The 22542-nt window shown below is 37.3% G+C and overlaps 1 long non-coding RNA gene across 21 annotated transcripts in view; it reads right to left on the reverse strand.

Moving 5' to 3' along the window:
* The window catches only part of LOC129646466 (uncharacterized), a 367507-nt gene that overhangs the window by 323947 nt on the left and 21018 nt on the right, over nucleotides 1–22542 (reverse strand). The gene's annotated exons all lie outside the window — the stretch shown is intronic.

A 22542-nucleotide genomic window follows, 5' to 3' on the forward strand; every position in this document is an offset into this window, starting at 1 on the left:
AAAATTCTCCAAGTCTCTATGTAATAGAGAATTATAGGCTTCCCACCTGTATCTCAGTCCACTTCACCATATTCCGTAGCTAAAAAAATTACTGCAGTAATACAAAACTCAGTATTACTGTGGTAGTCAAGTCAGAGCCAACACAACTGGGCTAAGGTCTCTACAGTTTCCCATTTTTTCTAATTTTTCCTCAGCTCACAGGGCAGTAACCTCTCATAAGTGTTTAGGGCACCAACATGCAGAATTTCTTTAATTACAATTAATTTTGTTTTCCTCAACCTTGGCAGCTGTGCCAGCAGTTAAGCCACTGTCATGCATAGAGTTGCCTCTAACTGCCTACATGGTGATGCTGCCAGCAAAACTGTTCACTGAGTTCCACATGAGCCCAGTTTGAATTTCAATCTTTCAGGGATCTGTGTCTTATTACTTTGCTATAACCTAATATTTTAACTTACTTGAAAAATATCTTCAAAAATCACCTGTGATAGAAAAACCTGATATAAATGAATACATTTTTCTCCAGTGAGTTATCTAACAAGAATTCTAAATTGCAAAAGCTAACTTTGTAAAGGCTATGCTAAAAGTGCTTCATGCATGGTTATTTCCATCTCATTAAATGGCTTTAGAAAAAGATACAAATGACTTCAAAGCAATGGCTTAAAAGAATTCAACCAGGCTTTTGAGGTAAGAGCAAAAGAGTAGACTATTTTGAAAAGTGGGAAAGCTAAGTTCTATTATCTGTGATCAGGTGTTTAATTAACATCAAGAGATAACATTTATAAAAATATACTTTGCTACAAATCTTATGTAGAGTTCATGAGATATACACTGATATTTGTTCATTAATTCAGCAAATCAGTTCAGTTCAGTCGCTCAGTCATGTCTGACTCTTTGCAACCCCATGGACGGCAGCATGCCAGCCTTCCCTGTCTACCACCAACTCCCAGAGCCTACTCAAACTCATGTCCATCAAGTTGGTGATGCCACCCAACCATCTCATCCTCTGTCATTCCCTTCTCCTCCTGCTTTCAGTTTTTCTCAGCATCAGGGTCTTTTCCAATGAATCAGTTCTTTGCATCAGGTGGCCAAAGTATTGGAGTTTCACCTTCAGCATCAGTCCTTACAATGAATATTCAGGACTGATTTCCTTAGGGCTGACTGGTTTGATCTCCTGGCAGCCAATCATTTATTCATTAAATAATTACTCATTGTGCATCTACAATGTGCTCGGTATTGAATGTAGACCTGGAAAAATAAGAGATAAGCCCCTGCCTTCCTGGAGTGTAAGGAAGGAAGCCCCTCCTTCCTTGTAGGAGATACAAATAATAAAAATGTATATATAAAGCAAAGAGAGGCAGCATTAAGTGCTATGAACAGAAATAAAGTGAGATCATGGGACTTGAGAGACAGGGGAGGATACTATTTCACATATTTGATCAGTCAAGTCCTTTTGGAAGAAGTTATCTTTGAGTAGAAACCTGAATAAAGAAAGTCTGTGTCAAGTAACTCTCAGATTGAGAGCCTTACAGAAAGAAGAATAGAAATACACAACCCCTGAGAGGAAAATGGGCTTGGGGTGTTTGTGAAACAGAAAAGATATAGGAGTGGAGGGGAGTGAGGGAAAATAATTTTTGAAGTAAGAGAAATGGTCTTGAAGGCCACAGAAAGGACATTGGATTTTATGCTAATTAGGTTGAAAAGGATTTTATGCTAACTAGTTGAAAACAGTTAGAACTGGACATGCAACAACAGACTGGTTCCAAATAGGAAAAGGAGTACATCAAGGCTGTATATTGTCATCCAGCTTATTTAACTTCTATGCAGAGTACATCATGAGAAACGCTGGGCTGGATGAAGCACAAGCTGGAATCAAGATTGCCAGGAGAAATGCCAATAACCTCAGATATGCAGGTGACACCACCCTTATGGCAGAAAGTGAAGAAGAACTAGAGAGCCTCTTGATGAAAGTGAAAGAGGAGAGTGAAAAAGTTGGCATAAAACTCAACATTCAGAAAACTAAGCTCATGGCATCTGGTCCCATCACTTCATGGGAAATAGATGGGGAAACAGTAGAAACAGTAAGAGACTTTATTTTGGGAGGCTCCAAAATCACTGCAGATGGTGACTGCAGCCATGAAATTAAAAGACGCTTCCTTCTTGGAAGGAAAGTTATGACCAACCTAGACAGCATATTAAAAAGCAGAGACATTACTTTGCCAACAAAGGTCCATTTAGTCAAGGCTATGGCTTTTCCAGTAGTCATGTATGGATGTGAAGTTGGACTATAAAGAAAGCTGAGCACCAAAGAATTGATGCTTTTGAATTGTGGTTTTGGAGAAGACTCTTGAGAGTCCCTTGGAATGCAAGGAGATCCAACCAGTTCATCCTAAAGGAGATCAGTCCTGGGTGTTCATTGGAAGGACTGATGTGGAAGCCGAAATTCCAATACTTTGGCACCTGATGCGAAGAGCTGACTCATTTGAAAAGACCCTGATGCTGGGAAAGATTGAGGGCAGGAGGAGAAGGAGACGACAGAGGATGAGATGGTTGGATGGCATCACTAACTCAATGGACATGAGTTTGGATAGACTCTGGGTGTTGGTGTTGGACAGGAAAGCCTAGTATGCTGCAGCTCATGGGGTCACAAAGAGTTGGACATGACTGAGCGACTGAACTGAACTGAACTGAGGTTGAAAAGCCCTTGGAGAATTATGAGCAGAGTAAGATACGATGTAATATCACACACACACACACACACACACACACACACACACACACTCTCTCTCTCTCTCTCTCTCTCTCTCTCTCTCTCTCCAAACAGTCCTTTTTCCAATGCATAAAGATTGGTTGGCAATCCATCCTCTCCATGGGATATGACCTTGGGCATTCATTGTGACAATTTCTGTCCCCCAATCTATTAAGTGTCTGTTTCTTACAACAGAGACACCAGAACAAAAAGGAATGGCCAAAGAAAAGACCATTGCAAGAATTCACATTTTATAGTATCTTCTTACAACATGTTCTCACTTGGACCCTGTAAAAACTCAGTTAGGTATTTAAGGGAACTGTGACTATCCTTATTTTATAGAAAAGGAAATGGAGAGTCAAATTTTCTTGAACAATGACACATTAATGGATTGTAGTAGAACTTAGATCTTCTGTCAAGTGGAAGGCTCATTTCTACACACAAGGCTAGCTTTCAAAATAAAATTAAGTTTTATTATCTTCCACCTTCTTTCATATTTCACTTACCAAAAGTTAAAATAAGTTTAAGATAATAGAGTCCCATTTGGAAAAAATAAATGCATTCCCTAATGAAATAAGAACAGCCATAATATATTGTTCTCCTGAGTCCAGAATTATAACATTTTTAATATGTCTAATAGCACCTTGTAAAACCCTGTACAAAAACATCCTGAATACAACTATTTCACTGATTGATTGATGGGTTTGTTAAGAGATAAAATTAAGAGTTAGAAAATTTTATGTCAAATAAAATTAGTATTTATCACCCCCATAATCTCCTTCATACTTCACAGAAATAAAAGTAATATGCATTTTTTCAATGTTTTATATGTATTTTAACCTTAAATATTTGTCATATTTTTATGGAAGGGCTGGTTCATGTAACACTATTTGGGAATAAAAACTTTCTTGTAAGAAAGGTATATATTAAAGGCTGGCAATAAGAACCATTTTTTAAGACTAGATAATTGTCATTTCTGTTCAACATGTATTGAACATCAATTGAGTGCATGATATACCCTATCTGACACTAGGAATACAAAGATGAATCAGATTGTCATACAATATTTTTGATAGATCATATTACTTGGAGATATTAAGAATGGGAAGGGGGAATAGAGAATACAACATTATTTTGAACATGCTAGTAACTTTTCTCACTGTTCTCCGGTATCAGACCTTCCCAATCCCCATCCCTGAAACTTTCACCTGAAGTCCACTTAGGCCCTTTTCTTTGTGTGTTCCTGAAACTCCATCAGCCTCTGAGCAGGAAATGGCTTGCAACTCCTACCTCCAAAAGCAAAATAATGAGAAGAATCCTCTGAAATAGGTTTTTATCTCTGCCTTCACAAGGTTCTTCTTTCTTCAGTTGGCATAAAACCTCTTTAAAATACTTTCTGGTCAGAGGAGAACTGCTGCCCAGAGTTAATGGTTCTGAAAGTTTCTTTTAGAGGAATCAAAGCTGACAGAACAATATTGAAGCCCCACTGGATGAACTACATCAAATTCCATGCAGAAAATGAGCCAAAGAGGAGAAAACTTGAGTTGTAAGGAAGCAACTACACTAGTAGAGGCCAAATAATGCAGACCAGGGCTATTCCAAATGAAATCTCTATTATATATTTTAAAAATTCTGAAATTGGTGACATCAACAAGATTGTAGGCCAGGATGATTCAGAATATCATTCTCTTGTAGAAACACTAAATAAAAAATTGAACCTAACTAAAATAACTTTGAACTCCTGTGGTGGCTCAGATGGTAAAAGCGTCTGCCTACAGTGCGGGAGACCCGGGTTCCATCCCCGGGTCGGGAAGATCCCCCAGAGAAGGAAATGGCAACCCACTCCAGTACTCTTGCTTGGAAAACCCCATGGACATAAAATCCTGGTGGGCTACACTCCATGGCGTTGCAAAGAGTTGGACACAACTGAGCGAATTCACTTTCACTTTCACAATAACTAGAGACACTCTGGAAATTAAAGTTGTACAGCAACCAAGCAAGCATCCAATCAAGAAAAGGTCATATACAAACGGTAGGAGATTCATGATGTTTTAACTTACCATTGCCCCACTTAGTTTGGGGAAAGTAGCAGTCTAGTAAGTCGCTGGTCCTATTCAGTGACCTGGAAAGAACAGAGTGGACCAAACTTGCAACTTCATAACCTGTCTCCAAGTGGCCTAAGGGTCTATGTTTTGCCCGGTTTGAAGCACAGAAGGACAGAAGTGGCACAGATTTAATGCTAGTAAAAGCTGAAGGAAGCAAGAGTTATGTCTTGTGAAAACCATAAGGAGACTCTAGACTCACAGACACTTGAGGACAAGAGATTAAGAGCAAAGGAAACTAAAATTCTGAGTCTGAAAAACATACAAGCATCCCTTGTTTTACTGTGCTCCACAATATTGCACTTAGAAGATATTGCATATTTTTACAGATTGAAGTTTTGTAGCAACCCTATATTAAGCAAGTGTATAAGTGCCATATTTTTTTCCAGCAGCATTTGTTCACTTTGTGTCTCTGTATCACATATTGATAATTTTGACAGAATTAGAAGTAGAGCCTAAAGAAATGACTGAATTGCTTCAATCTCCTGATAAATCTTGAATGCATGAGGAGGTGTTTCTTATGAATGACTGAAGCTTCTTGAGATAGGGTCTACTTCTCATGAAGATGCTATAAGATTGTTGAAATTACAAAAAAAGATTTAGACTATTACTTTAACTTCATTGATAAATCAGAAACAAAATTTGATAATTTTTACTCCAATCGTTAAAGACATTCTGCTATGGGTAAAATGCTATCAAACAGCATTGCATGCTACAGAGAAATCATTTGTAAAAGGAAAAGTCAATCTACACTGCAAACTTCATTGTTCTTATTTTAAGAAATTGCTACAGCCAATCCAACCTTCAGAAACCACTGCCCTGATCAACCAGCAGTCATTAAGGCAAGACTCTACACCAAAAAAATGATTATAACTTGCTGAAGGTTCAGACTATGGTTAGTATTTTTAGTAAGGAAGTATTTTCTAATTAAGGTATTGCATTGTTTCTTTTCAACATAATGCTATTGCATACCTAATAGACTATAGTATAGTGTAAATATAAAATTTAAATGCACGGGGAAACCAAAAAAAGTGACTTATTTTATTACAATATTTGCTTTATTGCTCTAGTCTGAAACCAAACCCATATCTTCAAGGTATGCCTGTAATAACTGAATTGAAAGATGCACAAGAGAAGTTCAATATTAAGTTAATCAAGAACAGCAGTGAACATGAAGACAAGTCATTTGAAATGATTGAATCTGAGGAGAAAATAAGAATAAAAATGAACGGAGCCTAAAGGACTTATGGGACCTATCAAACACAGCAATATACACATTATGGGAGTCCTAGAAGGAGAATTGGAGAAGGCAATAGCACCCCACTCCAGTACTCTTGCCTGGAAAATCCCATGGATGGAGGAGCCTGGTAGGCTGCAGTCCATGGGTTTGCTAAGAGTCGGGCATGACTGAGCAACTTCACTTTCACTTTTCACTTTCATGCATTGAAGAAGGAAATGGCAACCCACTCCGGTATTCTTGTCTGGAGAATCCTAGGGACAGAAGAGCCTAGTGGGCTGCTGTCTATGGGGTCGCATAGAGTCGGACACAACTGAAGTGACTTAGCAGCAGCAGTAACAGCAGAAGGAGAATAGAGAGGAAAACATACAGCAAGTTGATTTAAAGAAATAACCCCACTTTCCCAAATTTGACAAAAGGTACGGATATACAAATATAAAGACTTTAATAAACTTCAAGTAAAATAAATTCATAAAGACTGTGCACATAAAGACAAATGATTAAAAAGCAGCAAAGTGACTCATCACATACAAGGGATCTTCACTAAAGTTGTCAGAGTTCTCAGGACAAAACCTGTAGGCCAGAGGCTGCGGGATTGCATATTTAAAATATTGAAAGAAAAAATGTCAACCAAGAGTTCTATATATAGCAAAACATTCCTTCAAAAATGACCAATAAATTTAGACATTGCCAGATAAACAATTGCTGAAACAGTTTGTTACTACCAGAATTTCCCTGCAGGAAATACTGCTGCTGCTGCTGCTAAGTCGTTTCAGTCATGTCCGACTCTGTGCGACCCCATAGACAGCAGCCCACCAGGCGCCCCTGTCCCTGAGATTCTCCAGGCAAGAATACTGGAGTGGGTTGCCATTTCCTTCTCCAATGCATGAAAGTGAAAAGTGAAAGCGAAGTTGCTCAGTTGTGTCTAGACAGAGTCATTCAGATTGCAGTGAAAGGATGTTAGACGTAATTCAAATCCATTTGAAAACATCAAGTTCTTTGTCAAATGTAAATATGAATAAATATAAGGATCTCTTGAGATCAGCATCAATGAAAACTTATCAATTTAAAATAAAATCACTTGTTGAATGAATAGTCTCTCTACCCAGGAGATACATACAGCATGAAAATCACAAATGCTAAAAAGTAGCTCTCACTTAAAATTATTCTTCTAAAATTTCATTAAGTTCTATAGGACTTAGAAAATGAGAGTTGACAAAGCCAATTTGAGGCTGCAAAAATAATTCTTACTCTAGCACAAAGAATTCCTGAGCAAATGGAACTCAAATGTGCCAGTATTGATATTGATAAAGTAATCTTGCATTGAACTTTCCATCTACATGCAATGAAAACAAAGGAAACAAAGATGAACTAGGGGTGCTTTCTTTGAAACAAAAATACATGTGGCTACTAATGAAGGATTAGATGAAGTTTCAGAAAAGTTTACAAAGCTCTGTTTTGTTGTTGTTGTTGTTTGTTTGTTTTGGCTGAGTTACATGATTTCTGGGGTCTTATCTCCCAGACAATGGATTGAACCTGGGCCATGACAATGAAAGCCTGAGTCCTAACCACTGGACCATCAGGGAATTCCCTACAATGCTTTTCTAAAATTAACAAACAAAAATGATTTTATTTAAAGATAAGGTAATTAGAGGAATATATTTGGCTTTATATTTATTTCCTTGATATTTCTTCAAGTGGTATAGATTTAGAAATAATTAACCCACTGGAAAAAATTTTTTAAAACCCATTTCCAAATCAAGAATTGACTATAAAACTCCTAGAGGAGAACATAGGCAAAACACTCTCCGACATACATCACAGCAGGATCCTCTATGACCCACCTCCCAGAATATTGGAAATAAAAGCAAAAATAAACAAATGGGACCTAATTAAAATTAAAAGCTTCTGCACAACAAAGGAAACTATAAGCAAGGTGAAAAGACAGCCTTCAGAATGGGAGAAAATAATAGCAAATGAAGCGACTGACAAACAACTAATCTCAAAAATATACAAGCAACTCCTACAGCTCAACTCCAGAAAAATAAATGACCCAATCAAAAAATGGGCCAAAGAACTAAATAGACATTTCTCCAAAGAAGACATACAGATGGCTAACAAACACATGAAAAGATGCTCAACATCACTCATTATCAGAGAAATGCAAATCAGAACCACTATGAGGTACCATTTCACGCCAGTCAGAATGGCTGCGATCCAAAAGTCTACAAGTAATAAATGCTGGAGAGGGTGTGGAGAAAAGGGAACCCTCTTACACTGTTGGTGGGAATGCAAACTAGTACAGCCACTATGGAGAACAGTGTGGAGATTCCTTAAAAAACTGGAAATAGAACTGCCTTATGATCCAGCAATCCCACTGCTGGGCATACACACTGAGGAAACCAGAAGGGAAAGAGACACATGTACCCCAATGTTCATCGCAGCACTGTTTATAATAGCCAGGACATGGAAGCAACCTAGATGTCCATCAGCAGATGAATGGATAAGAAAGCTGTGGTACATATACACAATGGAATATTATGCAGCCATTAAAAAGAATACATTTGAATCAGTTCTAATGAGGTGGATGAAACTGGAGCCTATTATACAGAGTGAAGTAAGCCAGAAAGGAAACACCAATACAGTATACTAACACATATATATGGAATTTAGAAAGATGGTAACAATAACCCTGTATATGAAACAGCAAAAGAGACACAGATGTATAGAACAGTCTTTTGGACTCTGTGGGAGAGGGAGAGTGTGGGATGATTTGGGATAATGGCATTGAAACATGTATAATATCATATATGAAACAAGTTGCCAGTCCAGGTTCGATGCATGATACTGGATGCTTGGGGCTGGTGCACTGGGATGACCCAGAGGGATGGTATGGGGAGGGAGGAGGGAGGAGGGTTCAGGATGGGGAACACATGTATACCTGAGGCGGATTCATGTTGATATATGGCAAAACCAATACAATATTGTAAAGTTAAAAAATAAAATAAAAAAAATACTTAAAAAGAATTGACATATCCTATATGATTGCTTATTTTTAAAAGATCAAATATTTTTCATAATTTTATATCTTACGTATGTCTTCTTTCATATGTTTTGTTATTTTTAAATAATCCTTTATCACTTTAATTTACTATATTGGAATAAAGATATATGTATAATACTTACAGTTTCATAAACTTGAATTTTAGTGCTTTATAGTATGTTTATATATATTTATACTTAACTGACTTGAGATGAATTAAATATTTAATATTATTTTCATATTTAAAACTTTGAGGGACTTCCCTGGTAGTCCAGTAGTTAAACACACTGTACTTCCAATGCAGGGGGCATGGGTTTGATCCCTGGTTTTGGAACTAAGATCCCACATGCTGTACATCACAGCCAAAAATTAAAATGTTGAATGTTCAGCATTTTGTTTTATAAAACGCTAAGGAACAAATTAAATCCTGATATGCAGTCTTTTCACTCTAAAATGATGATTACTATTTTCTGGAAAAAGTAAAAGAGACAGACATTTGAGACTGTTTCAATATAAAGACTTAGTGATCTAACAGAGGTTTGCTCAAACCATATGCTAACACCAAAAAGGAAGGACGTTTTATTATTTCAGTAGTCTTAATGCACTACTAGTTTCCAGGTTCCAGCCCATGTCAACAAACCGATTAAAATGCTGCCCACATCACAAATGAATATAATTTTTATATACTATAAAATATTTAGTAGTAGCAATTGATTGGTTGATATAATGACATGTTATATTAAGTATTTAATTAAACATTTATTCATTTCAATTTTGCAGACTTTTTGTTCTCCCTCTGTTTGCTTACATTTATAATGGGCCTTCAGATCAGATCAGGTAAGTTGCTCAGTCATGTCCGACTCTTTGCGACCCCATGAATCGCAGCATGCCAGGCCTCCCTGTCCATCACCAACTCCCGGAGTTCACTGAGACTCACGTCCATCGAGTCAGTGATGCCATCCAGCCATCTCATCCTCTGTAGTCCCCAATAGGCCTTTTCTCTATGCTTCTAATATCTAGTGGTTAAAATAATCCTGGGTAAAATGCTTAGAAATGGATGTGCTTGGGATGAATTTTGAAGAATGAGTTTAATGGTGAGTCAAGAAGAATATGAACCTTATTCTAGGTGAAAAGAATAAAATGAGCAAAAGGCACTGAGTGATGTTAAAAGATGTGTATACCTAAAGTACCTCTTATTTCATGTTACTAAGATGGGAAGTCTTCACCAAGGAATGAGAGATTAAGATGGGAAGGCAGCTAGGAAAGAGGGTGTGAAAAGCATTATTCAAGAGGGCTTAGACTTCATCCCAAGAGAGGTTGCCCCTGAACCACTTTCCACAGTGGAGTCACAGGGCCAACTATACACTTCATATGAATCACCATGGTAGCTAAGTGGAGACGAATTTAATGGATTAAATTAAAAGGCAAGAATACAAGTTAAAATGTTCCTGCCACATCTGGGAACAAGAGTGTCCAAAAAGAGGTGCATAGAATAAATTTCCCTCAAGGAAAGCATGTCATTTGGAGAGACAAGGGATTGAAATTATATATCTAATTATTTTTATTTTCTCATTCAAAAATGTTCAACTTTTAGCATGCATTTTATAACATACATATTAGTATAACAGTTCATTTTTAAATGAAGAAAACTGGAGATGGAGGCTCAAAAGTGTTTATCAGTGGTGGTACAGGAAAACAGAAGTTTGGAGACCCCATCATTCTGGATAAGAGTCATCAAAGTGTTTTAAGTTGTTGATTTTTCTGATGGAGAAATTCAAATAGAATTTTGCAAGTTTAGAAGCTAATATCATCAGGGTTTTAAAGCTGTTTGAACATAATGATATATACATTATCACATATATTCATGTGAACACTCCTGTATGCTAGTCAGACAGCAAAGCCAGAATTGAATTTAAGGTTACTAGGTGAGGCATAGTAATGCAGCTCCATCAAAGAGGAAGTAGATCAGTGCAAGGCCAAGGTATTCTAGTAGCAAATTAAAAGCAGATGCCAAAAGACTATATGAAAATTCTTTCTCCTATAAATCAAAAAGACTTGAAAAAATATGGAAACATGAAAAATATTCCTGAGATGCAGCACAAAATATCTGGGCTAGCAAACAGAACTTTGTCAATAGTCATTGTTAAAAAAGCTATGTCTGAACACAGAAAGTTTTCACTTCTATTTACTCTGGTTTAAAGATTTTCCCTGTGTCCATGCAGAGAACACAGCAAAACATCTTTTCCTGGTTCAGCATTTTTCTCAGCTGCCAAAAAGTTTACATGGTGGGTTAATACTCCCTAAATCAGAATCTTCCTTACTGTAGCTTATTACTCATGAACATCTTAATTAATTCTTTGATAATTCAGGCTTATATACCATAAATAAAAGATTATAGATACTTAGGAAGAACATATTTCACTACCACAGAATAGAGGACTAGACATTTTGCAGAAATCACACATGTCTTTTGATCCAGTTATCAAAAACTCCAGTTTCTGTAGGAATTAGGATGTGTTTCCAAGCAATAGTAAATGCTCTGATATCATCAGAGGGAAAACCACAGGCTCACCCCAATGTGATTAGTAGATGTGACTGCCTCTGCTATGACTCAGGGCTAACAAAAGTAGTCACACACCCAAAATACATTCTCCAGTGGTTTGCTCTTACACATTCTAAAATTCTCAAGACCTAGTATATTTAGGTTAGAAAAAGAAAACCAAGATCTTCATCTTTTGGAGGTCACCATTAAACTGTACTTTACCCTGAAAGAAAAGAAAGGCCTTGAGGACTGTCCTTTATATCAACATGGTAACTCATTCTGATCAGCCAGTTGTAACCTTGGCAGACATAGAGCCCAGCCTTGAGAAGATAAGATATGGGGAATAGGTAAGCTAAGGAAAATCTCTCTCTCCCATTTCTTAACGTCACCAGAATAGGCCTTGAGCAAATCATTGCAAGCTCTTTGCTTGTGATATTCTAAGCCTACAAAAAATTTAAGACACGCAAGACTATGTGAAGATGCATGTTTCGTAGGGTAGAAACTTAACTGAGAAATTGGCTTTCTTATATGCTGTTTGTATTTTTAAATAATTCAGGAACACTCTAATTCTATTCAACTATATTGTATAATAATTTTAAATAAAACTATAATTTTATAATTCTTAATTAACTAAAATTACATTAATATTAATACATAATATTATTTTGTCAAGATAACAAATATTAAGTAAGCACCAAGAGGTGCTACTTGACCAAGAGGTAGAGTCCACTATAAAGGTTAGCTGAATTTTCTTTGAAGTTTTGATCCTTAAAAGTTATGTAAAATTCATTTGTATACGTTAAAATGTATGTTGCTATTAAATATGCTTATGGGGAAATCTGCAGTGTACAATAATATTTACCATTAATTTTCCCTTAAGTTTATTAATTCTTAATACTATATGTAAATGACTGTACCAGAGACTGTATGTTCATTACATTTTCTCATTTCACCCTCACAGAACTCACTTTATAGATTAGAAAACTGAGGATCAAAGAGGGCGAAAGTAACATGACCAAAACTACACAAATGGGAAGAAGTAGAGTTGAGATTTGAAGCTTGGTCAGAATATTCACAGGTTATTCTTGGATCCATTATGGAATTATTCATTTTGTATTTGCATATTTCTTATCATGTATCAAAAGCACTTAATGTCAGATGTGAAAGCACAGATTGATATAAATTGGATACACAACTGCCTTCAAGGAGATGATAGGCTAATTGGAGAGTTAATGTGTATAAACATGTAGTCCTATCAGATAAATAGTAGTAGTAGTGTTAGTCACTCAGTTGTGTCCTACTCTTGGCAACCCCGTGGACTGTAGCCTGCCTGGACACAAATTGTAAATCTGAATCCTATGTAAATAAATGTACAGGTTCCTTCATGATAGAGACTACAGGCCATATTCTGTTCAGTGCAAGGGCACAGATTGTGAGACTGACACAGAATAGGAAAGCTTCTCACTGGGCCAGTATGGCACTCATACAGAATGGGGCTGTATTTCCAATATGGTAGCATATCACCAACTGTGTCACTGTTTCTAGAAAGCTAGGACAGGATGTGACATGCAAAATTTGATGGAGGAGGAGTTAAACTTTTCTTGTGAATAAAAGGGAAGGGAACAGGAGTAGATGGGAAGAGATTTCAGATCACAAGTCTGGTCTAATACCTGTGAAAGAGAGGAAAGGAAGGTTTGAGTAGTAAGGCCCTCAGACCACAGGACAGTTCTGAGGAACTTTCAGCCAGGTCAAAGGAAGATGTCTTGAGTCTTAGGAAATAGGTCAACACTGGCCATACCAGCCTTTGAGGAAGCAGCCAGAGGAGCATGGCCTCAGCGTTCTCATGGAAGGACAGCTAGGACTTCCAGTCAGCTCTGCTCCAGGCAATAGGCTCTTTTGAAGCTCTAAGCTGTGCATCTCCATGGCTGCCACCTCTAAAATCAGCATGCAACAAGAGTCTACAGAATGATGTCTTTAGTATCCCAGCATACTCCACAGTTCTACTTAACAGAGGTGAATCAACTCAGTACATGACCCTCCCATCCATCTGGGCCTAACCCTTGCAACTTGCTATAATATCCAGCATGTGTTCAAACCATGAAAAGAACCCTGTGTTTGTTTGTCCTTTGGAAAAGAATCAAACTCTTTGCTGGGAATCAAAAGATCTTTAGTGGCAGAGTAGGATGTTATTGGCATATAAAAGACTGTGAAGAAATAAACAAAGGAAAACAAACTCTATGAGATGCTAGTGCACACTTGCCAAGGGTGTGATTGAGCACTTTACTGGCTGACCCACACCTTAAGGACTCAGTTTGTTCAGCACTAAATGGGGCCTGTATGGTGTCTCATTGACATATTATCATATGCAACAGCAAACCTTTATTGATCACCTACCAACTACACAGGTTTTCCCCTAGACCTGTGAATTTAATGAGATATTAGAAATAGTCCCCATCTAGATACTATTAAAAATGACCACCCACACTTGTAAGAAGCTTTGCAGTTTTTAATGCCCATCTGCATTATTTTGAATACATGAAATAAGATATGTAGACATGATACTCCTAGGATAGCTAAATTTTGATGAATACTTTATGCTGTAATATGCCCAGGATGTTACAATGAATGTCACATTCAATCAACATAGCAGCCCTATGAGGTGCCATTGTCCCACCCATTTTGCAGTTGAGGAAACTGACAATCAAATTAAGTGATTCACCCAAACTCATATAACTGTCAAGAGAAATAGGAATAAACTGAATCGAGGCTGAATAACTACAAAGTGACTGCTGAAAGCAAATCCTTCTCCACATTAAGTGATATCTAACAGTATAGGTTAGTGGATGGCACACATTAAGTGTTTACTTCAAATAATAAAATGCACCAAGAAGTCAAAGAAGCCATAGTACTGAGTCCCTTATTTCTGATGTGGTCCCAATTTTACTTTTTGAATGGATTACTTGTTGAATGGATTGCTACATGAAAGGAAGGCTTAAATGCACACATAGCAATTGTAGACTGTAAAATCATAGATAGGATGAGGGAGATATCCCTAAGTCCACGGGTCAGCTTAAACAAAAAGAAGTAAAGCCACAAACTATATGATAACATAAACTGGAAACGAAAGGAATGGTTTGATGTTGTGAACTAGACAGTCTACATTGTCTGGTATCCAGCTACTATTTACTTGATAATTTCTATTTTTCATACAGTGTAATAAATTTTTTAGTTTCTCTCTATATCTATACAGTCTCAATCATTTCTCAAAACCCATGGTTTACAGTTTAACGTACCATCAAATGTGGAACATCAGAGAGACTTAGTAACTTTCCCAGTCAAACAGCAAATAAGTTGTTCAGCCAAACTTCAAACCAGAACTATCTTACTCCAAAACCAACACTCTTTCTACTGTACAGCGTACCAAAACTCAAAAGTAATTTGTGAGTTCTCAATTAGTACATAGGGTAGCAAACCAACACCTACAATGAACCACTTAGTAAAGAATACAGAATACCTAACGAGAAATTGATGCTGTGAAGTTATGCAGGTCATTTTTAAGTCCAAAACATACTCACAATCCTGATAGTTCAGGAGAAGCTGTAATATAACACAATCTGATTCCTTATATTTCCATCTAGAAAAATATTAATGAAATGTGTAGAAAGCTCATCATGTTTTCTAACAATTCAATTCTTACAATATAATTCAAAATAAAGAATACTGTTAAGTGAAATATTTGGGAAGATGTACCTAAACAAACCACTAGAGTTTAATCCACTAACTCTTGACAAAATTCAAGGGCCATAAAATCTTTAGACATGAATTGGTCAATTGTTCTTTTCCACTAACCTTAGCACTGAAGTATAACTAAATATATTCACTCAATTCAACTCAACTATACTTATTGAGTGGAGAAGGCAACGGCAACCAACTCCAGTACTCTTGCCTGGAAAATCCCATGGACAATGGAGCCTGGTAGGCTGCAGTCCATGGGGTCCCAAAGAGTCAGACATGACTGAGTGATTTCACTTTCACTTTTCACTTTGATGCATTGGAGAAGGAAATGGCAACCCACCCCAGTGTTCTTTCCTGGAGAATCCCAGGGATGGCAGAGCCTAGTGGGCTACCATCTATGGGGTCACACAGAGTCGGACACGACTGAAGCGACTTAGCAGCAGCAGCAGCATACTTATTAAGCACTTACTACAGTCGGACACTACTGAAGCGACTTAGCAGCAGCAGCAGCAGCAACATGACCTGTTGCCAAAACCCTGGGCAAAAGGAGTTCAAAGATTAATATGGCATAGGGCTTCCCAGGTGGCTCAGTGGGTAAAAAATCTGCCTGCAATATAAAAGATGCAGGAGACATGGGTTTGATCCCTGGTTTGGGAAGATTCCCTGGAGGAGGGCATGGCAACCCACTCAAATATTCTTGCCCAGAGAATCCCATGGACAGATGAGCCTGGAGGGTTACTGTCCATGGAGTCGCAAAGAGTCAGACACAACTGTGCGACTGAGCACACATGCACACAGCCCCTGACCTCAAGGACCTCTGTAGTTTGATGTAGGAGAAAAGTCATATATATATGAAAACAAAAGAAAGCAGAAGTTGAAAGGTCCCAAAACACCAGCACACACAATGCATTCTAGGAAAGTATGAAAGAGAGATAGTCGTTCTTACTGGAAGAACTATAGAAGGTTACAAGAGTTTAAACCCAACTGCTGGTACCAAAACCTATCTATTACTATATAACAAAAAGCCCCTGGATTTCATGTCTTAAACAACCTTCATCATCTCAACAGTTTCTGCCCCACATCCTGGTACAGCTTGGCTGGATGTCTCTGCCTTGAGATCTCACATCAGATGGTCATTGAAGTGCCATTTGAGATGCACTTTCTTCTGAAGGCTCTACTGAGGAAAGGTCTGCCACTAAGTCATTTACATGGTGGATAGCAGGATTCAGTTGCTCTGAGCTGTTGAACTGAGAATCTCACGTTCTCATTGGCTACTGGCTGAAGGCCCCCTTCAGATCCTTGTCATCTGGGCCTTTCCATTGGATGGCTCCCAAGGTGGCAGCTGGCCTCCCTCATAGTAGAGTGCAGAATGATCTAAATCATGATATTTGTGTAATCTAATCCCAGGAGTGACATCTCATCCATTAGCTATACTATATTTATCAGAAATGAGTCACTAAGTCCAGTCCACACTCGAGGGGAGGGAATCGCACAGGCATGAATTTTAAAAGGCAAGATCACCAGGGCCATCTTGGAGGTTGCATACCAGAGTATGCAGCCTTGAAGGACAGATAGAATTTCAACTGGTAGAAATGCAAAGTCAAGGACTGCAGGTTGCAGGAAGAGAATGAGCATATATGCCAAGATGAGATCACTTCAGGTTTTGAGAAGAACAGGTAGTTAATCCAGTTTGTGGGAAACTGGATGCATGAGGAATATTAGAAAATAAGTCTTCAAAGTAGATCAAGGTTAACTAATATTATGCTAACAAGTTAGAGCTTTATTATTTTAGATTCTAGGAATTGTTTTGTTTTGTTAACATAACAGTAACAAGATCAGAAGTGCCTCAAGATCATTAACCTGGATGTCTTGTGAAAGACGTACTTGAAGTGTAAGACACTATGTGGAGGCAAAGAGTGCTTAAAGGAAGCTGCTCTAAAAGACAAAGAGCAATCTTAGGACCCAAATTTTTAAAAGCAGCAGTAGGAGGGGAAGTAGGGCTTCTAATAAAATAGCATACCTATGCTTTAATGTGCATTTCCTTATAGTTGAATTTTTTCAACTTCTGATTCTCAAAATATTTAATATTATATGGATTTTCAAAGGTTTTTCAGTTTCTATTATTCTTTCCCCTAACTCTTTCATGCCCTGCTTCAGGGCAACTGTTGCCTATTGACTGTCATGCAAGCAAAAGCATTTGATCTGAACCTTGCCCATTTGCCCTTGCTGCCTCAAAGAAGGAAACATATGACCTGTCTTTGATCACACTTTTTTTCTAAAATGAAAACATCCTCCAATATGTGATTCTTATAAAAGGTGAGTGTTAAAATTCTAGGATAAACCACATTTAAGCCCAGGGACTCAGTTAAAGTTAATGAAAACATATTGGGATGAGAGAAGCTGTTGCAGAGGTTGGTGGATATTTAATCCTTTTGCAAACATCAGAAAACCTGTCTGGTCTCAATACAGACAAAAGCTGGAATGAGTACTCAATTAGTAGCAGTTTCTCAGCATTTTGTCCAATTATCTAATAAAGAAAACAAGAACCTCTGCACATAAATTTGCTCCATTATGGAAGCAACCTTCAGTGAGTAAGCGAGTCAGCTTTATTATTCAAATCATCAATATGATGCTTGTAAAATGAAACCAAGGCAGCTCTTTCATGATAAATATTACAATACAGCTACTTTTCACATATGTCTCCACACACACACACACACACACACACACACACTGTAAACCATTCACTGAAGTATAAATAAGAGACAACCAAGTGACAATTCAGATACAAGAAAAATAGACAAAGCCCAAAACAGAATGGATTATCCAGTTACCACTCTGACATTATTGCTGCTTTTAGGGAACAGCTGATTCTAGTCATCAGTTTCCATCATCTGTTCTATTTTCTTTTGCAGACTTTTGCAACGGAACTTTTCAAAAAAGATGCTGGGAGAAAATCAGAAATAGATAAAAGTCTAGGAAGCAATTTTTCAAATTAGCTCCCCCTCTCCCTTTAATTTCAAGAAGAGGTGCAGTTCTTAGAAGTGTTCCTTCTTTGACAGATCATTCAGAGGCAGAGACATGGGAATCCTAGGCATCAACAAGGTCACTGCCAAGTTCATTCCAGTCTCCTGGAGTACTACAGGCTGAGAGCAAAAGAATGAAGGCCCAGAAACAGTTTATGAGATAAGCTGCCAGGACTAAAGTCAGGGTCAGGGCTTCTGGAAACTTAAAAGCAGACACATATCACCAGAAGTATCAGCATTAGCACAGCTCACTGATGTTCTCATATTGGTCTCCTTATGTCTGGACACATTTTTTCTCTTGAACACAAGGAACAAGTTGCACATTCCAGCAGCTTCCTGTAGCCAGATTTGCCTGATTTATACAGACACCGTTTATAGAATCCCTGTCACCTTTTCAGTCTCCTGGCTTCTAGCTTTGACACCCATCTTCCCCTGGCTCTCCCTGCTTCACACTCAACAAATCCCTTATATTGCAGACATCACAATAAAAATCATGGACATTATAAATCCATTTTCAGTAACACCTGGTATAAGACCTTCCTTATTGCAAAAAGTGTGCAACTTTCCCCAAGTTCCTTGAGATCTATTGTATACCTGGCCTCAGCTCTCCTTATACCAAGAGTTTTAGATATCCTTCTTTTTTTTTTTTTTACTTAAAAATGCCTCCCTGACCACATTCTAAGTACAATTACTTTAAAGGACTCAATAATACCACAAAAATGACATGGTCTGAAACTACAATGTCTATTCCGACTCTCACAACTCATCAAGTTGCATAATCCAGCAACAGTGATACAGTCATCCTACTTAAATAATGCTATTTTATTGTCAACTACTCAAAGTATCTGACAACCGAATACTAACATCCACTCACACCAGCTTAATGAACATTGCAACCACTGGGGATGATTTTCGAGATGGGCTACAATTTCCCTAGATCTCAGAGTAAATCCACACCCTGGCCAATAGATACCCATGACTCCCGTTTTGAGAAAGACACATGTGATTTAATTTCAGATATTTTCCAGTGAAGGGAAGCACCCAACAGATCCCCTCTTCCTCATCCTAACAGATGTAAAGATTATGCTAGACATCTTATTTTTAAATCTAGTGTATAAATTTGGACATCTTAAGAGAGAATGCAAAGTACATAGCAAAGAATCAGAATCATGTGGAATGATCCCCGTACTTAATTCTCTGACCTGTCATCATGCAGACTTTTCCAGAAAGCACATGTCATACTGTTTGTAAGCCACACTTCTTCACAGATAGCATATGATCCTCCTTCAAAATGTTGTCAAATAATTCTACTTTCTAGCAAAGTAGATGAAAAAATAAAGCTAGTTACTCACACATGAAGGATTTTCCTCAAGGGCAATCATCTTAACAAGAAATTTTTTCTTCAAAATTAGCTAATCTGCAGTTCTATTAAAACAATGTGACTCTAGCCCTGCTCTCCTCACCCCAAAAGAAGGAAAGTAAAGACAGAATCCCATTAGAGAAAATGCTTGAAAGGCTAAAAAATCTAGACAAAATGCTCAAACGTTCCAAACTGATATAAAGGTACCGACCAACACACATTTGGTCCTCACTACATAACAACCTAAGATTGTGATTTAACTAATTATCCTGACATTTCTAATATAGACAGTTATTTCAAAAATGTTTGTAGAGAATAGGAATTTAATGAAGTTTCTTTGAAAAGTCCCTCAATTAGAAGAGCACCTGCTAACGACGGATTAGTTTTAATCAAATGACAATTGGTGGTTGGGAGCTGAATGTACAGTCAGCATTCAGCTGGTCATGGAGAGATGTCATCTTTTTACAATAAATACTCCATAAGCATTAATGAATCTCAGTTTCATTTTAGTTATAACTTAATGCTTAAGTTAGTTTTGCATGAAATCACATCTAGATTGATGTGCTAACACATATTGTGAACATTATTTGTGAAGGCCAGTATAGAGGACCACTCTTAAGGCTGTATCATATAAAAGTGATCATTTTTAACTTTTTTTCTCTTCTATTGAAATAGTATATTACTTATTTCTAATATCTAATAACGTTGGATAATATTAACCGAGAGCCTAGTATGTGCCAGGATCTTTAGATAAACGTTTCTTAGTCTTTATGAGGTGATATTATTGTTCTGAGTTTTAAAGATGAGGAAGTTGAGGCTAAGAAGACTAGTAGAGTCCACTGTCCATATTCAGTCTCAGCTCTGTCAAGTCTCATCTTGTGCTCCTCCTGCTACTCTCCTCTGCCTATATAAAGAACATTTAAAAAACTCAATAATGGCTTTAGAGAAAGGAAGTAGGATGGTGCCAAAGATTACATTTCCCTATGCTTATCTACAGAGAACTTTAGAGTTAGACATAGTTTTTTTTTCCCTTTTTTTTTGCCAACTTAAGTCCACATGAATTCTTTGTAGCAAACTGGTGAGAACACATTCATATATATAAACACGCACACTCACACACATATCCCTAGAAATAAGCTTTAGAAGCAATAAATAACTGAATAAATAGCTAGTGGTATAGCACTAGCATTAAAAAATGTCATTTTCAAGTATATATTAAATACTTGGTAGTGTGCCAGGTATATCGGCAATTTAAAAGAGACGTAGACAGCAGAATGTGAGACTGATAACACTGACATGGCCACAAAAATCAAAGGACATGCAGACACATATTAGAACATTGTCTTGAGAAACTATTAATTTTAAAGAAAGTGTAAAATCACAGGACACATGGATTTTGTTGTATTAGTAATGAATGCAATATACATCATGGATGCTGTATATTTAAGCTTTGTTGAGCCAATTAAAAAATACAACACATTCTTTTCAGGTATGTAGGAAAGATCTAAAGGGTGGGTATAATTTTTAAGAGTTCTTTAAATGGTGGGAGAGAGGCACTGTGGAAAATTGGTATGGGAGTCAGGTAGAAAGTGCATTCTGAATAAAGATGCTCGAGTTAGAGTGTGTTGTGAACAGACAAAGTGGGTGGTGAGGAAGTCTGCCTGTTAAGAAGTGGGGGAGGCATTTATTATAAGCAAAGGATATGTCAAAATTACCCTTTTTAAATAGATGAATTAATGTTTAAACCCATAAAGGATCCAATTTACTGAAAATTATTGAGTCCCTTATGGAAAGCCAGTAGTGATTACAACTGAGAGAGCTGTCGTTCTATAGCCTGGTACATATATGCCATATGTATTTATCTTTCTCACTAGCCTACTTACATGCGATAATACTACAGCAGCTTTCAAGATGAACATTTGACAAGCCAGCTCACCGCCGACTGACACCTCCATTTCAGCTGGCCTGACATATATAAAAAGAAATTGAATGTTTATCCGTGTGCTTTCCGGATTTGACATATGTGCTATATAAGAGTCACAGAAGAAAACTTCAGAAAAGAAATTAAGGAATGTACTTCTCAGTTTATTATTCAAAGTTTACCTGCTTCACATTACGCAGAGAAAAATTAAGCTGGCTACTATGGAACTTGGAAAACATCTGCTCACAGAGTCAGAAGTAATGGTAAACAAACGAGCTTCCTTTGTGGTTGATTTTCATCCAGCTGCATTTAATTATAATAGTGCTATCAAAGAAAGCTCCCCATTAGCTACTAACTCAGGATGACTTCAGAAGAAACTCCCAGAGCCTCCAGTGATCTCTCTCCAACTCCAACAACTTCCTTAATCTCTACCAGTGTTTGTGAGGAGCCATATTAAAGAAGCTTGGTTATCAGTTCAGGTTGTTGCTGACTGCTAAGGTGGTAGGAGATGTGTTTTCTTTTTACCCCCAAGACTACCTGTGTAATAATGTGACCAATTAAACCGTTCAAAAAAAATCAAAATTTATGACATCAATATTTTATTCCAATTTTAGAATAAGATTAAAAAAACTACCTCGATAAAGGAAAAATCTCATCTTAATGCACGTTTTAAGAAAATGCAACCTCAGTCATTTCACTTATCCACCTACAGCCACTACAGCCAAAAATAAAAGTGACCCTGGGTTTTCAAATTCAGATTGAATTGATTTTCTAATGAATAGGTATCTATCCAAAGCCTCTTGGAAGAACACTATTTCTATCCAATTCAG

Source organism: Bubalus kerabau, chromosome 3, assembly GCF_029407905.1.
Source record: "Bubalus kerabau isolate K-KA32 ecotype Philippines breed swamp buffalo chromosome 3, PCC_UOA_SB_1v2, whole genome shotgun sequence".
Taxonomy (NCBI): domain Eukaryota; kingdom Metazoa; phylum Chordata; class Mammalia; order Artiodactyla; family Bovidae; genus Bubalus; species Bubalus kerabau.